A 6,000-nucleotide genomic window follows, 5' to 3' on the forward strand; every position below is an offset into this window, starting at 1 on the left:
CACTGAAAGATGAACTCCCCAGGTTGGTAGGTGCCCAATATGCTACTGGAGATCAGTAGAGAAATAACTCCAGAAAGAATGAAGAGACGAAGCCAAAGCAAAAACAACACCCAGTTCTGGATGTGACTGGTGATAGAAGCAAAGTGCAATGCTGTAAAAAGCAATATTGCATAGGAACCTGGAATGTTAGGTCCATGAATCAAGACAAATTGGAAGTGGTCAAACAGGAGATGGCAAGAGTGAATGCCGACATTTTAGGAATCACCAAACTAAAATGGGCTGGAGGGGTGGATTTAACTCAGATGACCATTATATCTACTACTGTGGGCAAGAATCCCTTAGGAGAAATGGAGTAGCCATCATAGTCAACAAAAGAGTCAAAAATGCAGTACTTGGATGCAATCTCAAAAATGACAGAATGATCACTGTTCGTTTCCAAGGCAAACCATTCAGTATCACAGTAATCCAAGTCTATGCCCCAACCAGTAATCCTGAAGCAGCTGAAGTTGAATGGTTCTATGAAAACCAGAAGATCTTCTAGAACTAACACCCAAAAAAGATGTCCTTTTCATTATAGGGGACTGGAATGCAAAAGTAGGAAGTCAAGAAACACCTGGAGTAACAGGCAAATTTGGCCTTGGATTAAGGAATGAAGCAGGGAAAAGCCTAATAGAGTTTTCCCAAGAGAAAGCACTGGTCAGAGCAAACACCCTTTTACAACAACACAAGAGAAGACTCTACACATGGACATCACCAGATGGTCAATATTGAAATCAGATTGATTATATTCTTTGCATATAAAGATGGAGAAGCTCTACACAGTCAGCAAAAACAAGACCAGGAGATGAGTGTGGCTCAGATCATGAACTCCTTATTGCCAAATTCAAACTTAAATTGAAGAAACTAGGGGAAACCACTAGACCATTCAGGTATGACCTAAATCAAATCCATTATGATTATACAGTGGAAATGACAAATAGATTCAAGGGATTAGATCTGATAGACAGAGTGCCTGAAGAACTATAGATGGAGGTTCATGAAAGTGTACAGGAGGCAGTGATGAAGACCATCCCCAAGGAAAAGAAATGCAGAAAAGCAAAACGGCTGTCTGAGGAGGCCTTACAAATAGCTGTGAAAAGAAGAGAAGTGAAAAGGAAAGATATACCCATTTGAATGCAGAGTTCCAAAGAATAGCAAGGAGAGATAAGAAAGCCTTCCTCAGTGATCAGTGCAAAGTAATAGAGAAAAACAATAGAATTGTAAAGACTAGAGATCTCTTCAAGAAAATTGAAGATACCAAGGAAAAATTTCATGCAAAGATGGTCACAATAAAGGATAAAAATGGTATGGACATAACAGAAGCAGAAGATATTAAGAAGAGGTGGCAAGAATACACAGAACGATACAAAAAAAAAATCTTCACAACCCAAATAATCACGATGGTATGATCTCTCACCTAGAGCCAGACATCCTGCAATGCAAAGTCAAGTGGGCCTTAGGAAGCATCACTACAAACAGGTAATGGAGGTGATGGAATTCCAGTTGAGCTATTTCAAATCCTAAAAGATGATGCTATGAAAGTGCTGCACTCAATATGCCAGTAAATTTGGAAAACTCAGCAGTGGCCAAAGGACTGAAAAAGGTCACTTTTCATTCCAAGCCCTAAGAAAGACAATGCCAAAGAATGCTCAGACTACCACACAATTGTACTCATCTCAAATGCTAGTAAAGCAATGCTCAAAATTCTCCAAGCCAGGCTTCAGCAATACGTGAACCGAGAATTTCCAGATGTCAAAACTGGATTTAGAAAAGGCAGAGGACCCAGAGACCAAATTGCCAACATCCATTAAATTATTGAAAAAGCAAGAGAGTTCCACAAAAACATCTACTTCTGCTTTATTGACTATGCCAAAGCCTTTGACTGAGTGGATGACAACAAACTGTGGAAAATTCTGAAAGAGATGGGAATACCAGACCACCTGACCTGCCTTTTGATGCAGGTCTGGAAGCAACAGTGAGAACTGGACATGGAACAACAGACTGGTTCCAAATAGGAAAAGGAGTACGTGAAGAATGTATATTGTCACCCTGCTTATTTAACTTATATGCAGAGTACATCATGAGAAATGCTGGGCTGGACGAAGCACAAGCTGGAATCAACATTGCCAGGAGAAATAACAATCACCTCAGATATGCAGATGACACCACCCTTATGGCAGAAAGCAAAAAAGAACTCAAGGGCCTCTTGATGAAAGTGAAAGAGGAAAGTGAAAAAGTTGCCTTAAAACTCAACATTCAGAAAACAAAGATCATGGCATCTAGTCCCATCACCTCATGGCAAATAGATAGGGAAACAGTGGAAACAGTGTCAGACTTTATTTTGGGGGGCTCCCAAATCACTGCAGGTGGTGACTGCACCCATGACATTAAAAGACACTTGCTCCGTGGGAAAAAAAAAAGTTATAAAGAACCTAGATAGCATATTAAAAAGCAGAGACATTACTTTGCCAACAAAGGTCCATCTAGTCAAGGCTATGGTTTTTCCAGTGGTCATGTATGGATGTGATAGTTGGACTCTTGGAAAGTTGAGCGCAGAAGAATTGATGCTTTTGAACCATGGCATTGGAGAAGACTCTTGAGAGTCGCTTGGACTGCAAGGAGATCCAACCAGTGAATCCTAAAGGAAATCAGTCCTGAATATTCATTGGAAGGACTGATGCTGAAGCTGAATTTCTAATACTTTGGCCACCTGATGTGAAGAACTGACTCACTGTAAAAGACCCTGATGCTGGGAAAGATTGAAGGCAGGTGGAAAAGGGGATGTCAGAGGATGAGATGGTTGGATGGCATCACCGACTCAAAGGACATGAATTAGAGTAAACTCCAGGAGGTGGTGATGGACAAGGAGGCCTGGTTTGCTGCAGTCCATTGGGTTCCAAAGAGTTGGACACCCTGGACGAGTGAACTGAACAGGAAGCAGAAGTCAGTATGGGTAGAACACTTTAAATTGTAATAGCTGAATTGGCAGAAGGTCACTGTCCAGCTGAACTACTTAAAATCCTAAAAGAAGATGCTTTAAAGTGCTGCACTCAATATGTCAGCACAGTTGGAAATCTCAGCTACTGGAAAGGTCAGTTTTCATTCTAATTCCAAAAAGGGCAATGCCAAAGAATGTTCAAACTACCATACAGATGCACTCATTTCACATGCTAATAAAGTTATGCTCAAAATCATTCAAGCTAGGCTTCAGCAGTATGTGAACTGAGAATTTCCAGATATACAAGCTGGGTTTAGAAAAGATAGAGGAACTGGAGACCAAATTGCCAACATTAGCTGGAACATGGAGAAAGCAAGGGGATTCCAGAAAAAATATCTGCTTCATTGACTACACTAAAGCCTTTGACCTTGTGGATTACAACAAACTGTGAACGTTTCTTAAAGAGATGTGAATACCAGACCACCTTATCTATCTCCTGACAAGCCTGTATGCAGTATGAGAAGCAACTGTTAGACCCAGATATGGAAAAATCAACATTCAAAAAACTAAGGTCGTGGTACCTGGACCCATCACTTCATGGCAAATGGAAGGGGAAAAAGTGGAAGCAGTGACAGATTTTATTTTGGGGGGGGGGGGTTCCAAAATGACTATGATGGTGACTGCAGCCATGAAATTAAAAGACACTTGCTTCTTGGAAGGAAAGCTAGACAGCATAGTAAAAAGCAGAGACATCACTATGCCAACAAAGGTCCATATAGTCAAAGCTAAGATTTTTCTAGTAGTCATGTACGGATGTGAGAGTTGGACCATAAAAGAAGGCTGAGCACTGAAAAGCTGATGCTTTCGAATGGTGGTGCTGGAGAAGAAGACGACTCTTGAGAGTCCCCTGGACAGCAAGGAGATCAAACCAGTCAATCCTAAAGGAAATCAACCCTGAATATTCATTGTAATGACTGACACACCAATACTTTGGCCACCTGATAGGAAAAGCTGACTCATTTTTAAAAAAAGTTCCTGATGCTGGGAAAGATTGAAGGCAAAAGGAGAAGGGCATGGCAACAGATGAGAAGGTTAGATTGCATCCCATCTCAGTGGACATGAATTTGAGCAAACTCCAGGGGATAGTGGGAGTCTTCCCTGGTGGCTCAGAGAGTAAAGCGTCCCCCCTGCAATGGAGGAAAACTGAGTTCGTTCCCTGGGTCAGAAAGATCTGCTGAGGAAGGAAATTGCAACCCACTCGGGTACTCTTGCCTGGAAAATCCCATGGACGGAGAAGCCTGATAGGCTACAGTCCATACAGTTGCAAAGAGTTGGACATGACTGATCGACTTCACTTTCTTTTTCTTTCTTTCAGGGGATACTGAAGGACAGGGGAGCCTGTCATGCTGCAGTCCATGGGGTCGCAAAGACTAGGACCCAACTTAGTGACTAAACAGCAACACCGCGGACTACTCTAGGCATTGAAACTCATGGACTGGTTTGAGAATTAAAACTCTCAAGTGGTTTCATTGGTTGTGGGAAGGAAGGTAGAACACTTTTGTGACTGTTACCTCCAGGAGCCACATTGAAAATCAGAGAAAAATTCTCTTCTGACGGTGGGAGAGGAAAAGTGACCATTTTGAAATATGCCCACAGCACTCTATTTTCCTTAACAAAGACTGCCTTTAAGGGAAACTGTTTTACCAGACCCTAACCAACTAGGTGCTTACCAGGCTAGTGGAATGAAACTACTCAACTCCAGACCACTCTAACGTTTGAAATGGAAGGAAAGTGGACTTCGTGTAGAAAAAGAAGAGTAAGCAGAGAGATGCAAATGTTAAGAAAGATGCAAAAGGAAATGCAAGAAATCTAAAACATAGGAATGGAAATGAAAAATACTTCTGGTAGTCTGACTCATCAGGAGACTGAACACAAACAAGGAAAGAATCTCAGTTGAGGATGTCGAAAGAAACTTCCAAAACTGAAAAACGGAAAGAAAAAAGAATCAAAAAGATGAAATAAAATACCCAAGAAAGTGGGAAAATTACAAAAAGTTTAGTGTGTGCCTAATGAAAGAGATGGGAATACCAGACCACCTGACCTGCCTCTTGAGAAACCTATATGCACGCCAGAAAGCAACAGTTAGAACTGGACATGGAACAACAGACTGATTCCAAATAGGAAAAGGAATACGTCAAGGCTGTATATTGTCACCCTGCTTATTTAACTTCTATGCAGAGTACATCATGAGAAACGCTGAACTGGAAGAACCACAAGCTGGAATCAAGATTGCTGGGAGAAATATCAATCACCTCAGATATACAGATGACACCACCCTTATGGCAGAAAGTGAAGAGGAACTAAAAAGCCTCTTGGTGAGAGTGAAAGAGGAGAAAGAGTTGGCTTAAAGCTCAACATTCAGAAAACTAAGATCATGGCATCTGGTCCCATCACATCATGGGAAAGAGATGGGGAAACAGTAGAAACAGTGTCAGACTATTTTTGGGGGCTCCAATATCACTGCAGCTCATGATTGCAGCCATGAAATTAAAAGACGCTTACTCCTTGGAAGAAAAGTTATGACCAACCTAGATAGCATATTGAAAAGCAGAGATAGTACTTTGCCAACAAATGTCCGTCTAGTCAAGGCTATGGTTTTTTCCAGTGGTCATGTATGGATGTGAGAGTTGGACTGTGAAGAAAGCTGAGCACTGAAGAATTGATGCTTTTGAACTGTGGTATTGGAGAAGACTCTTGAGAGTCCCTTGGAGTGCAAGGAGATTCAACCAGTTGATTCTAAAGGAGATCAGCCCTGGATGTTCTTTGGAAGGAATGATGCTAAAGCTGAAACTCCAGTATTTTGGCCACCTAATGTGAAGAGTTGACTCATTGGAAAAGACTTTGATGCTGGGAGGGATTGGGGGTAGGAGGAGAAGGGGACGACAGAGGATGAGATGGCTGGATGGCATCACTGACTCAATGGACATGAGTCTGAATGAACTCTGGGAGATGGTGATGGACAG

The sequence above is a fragment of the Capricornis sumatraensis genome, chromosome 9, assembly GCF_032405125.1.
Source record: "Capricornis sumatraensis isolate serow.1 chromosome 9, serow.2, whole genome shotgun sequence".
Taxonomy (NCBI): domain Eukaryota; kingdom Metazoa; phylum Chordata; class Mammalia; order Artiodactyla; family Bovidae; genus Capricornis; species Capricornis sumatraensis.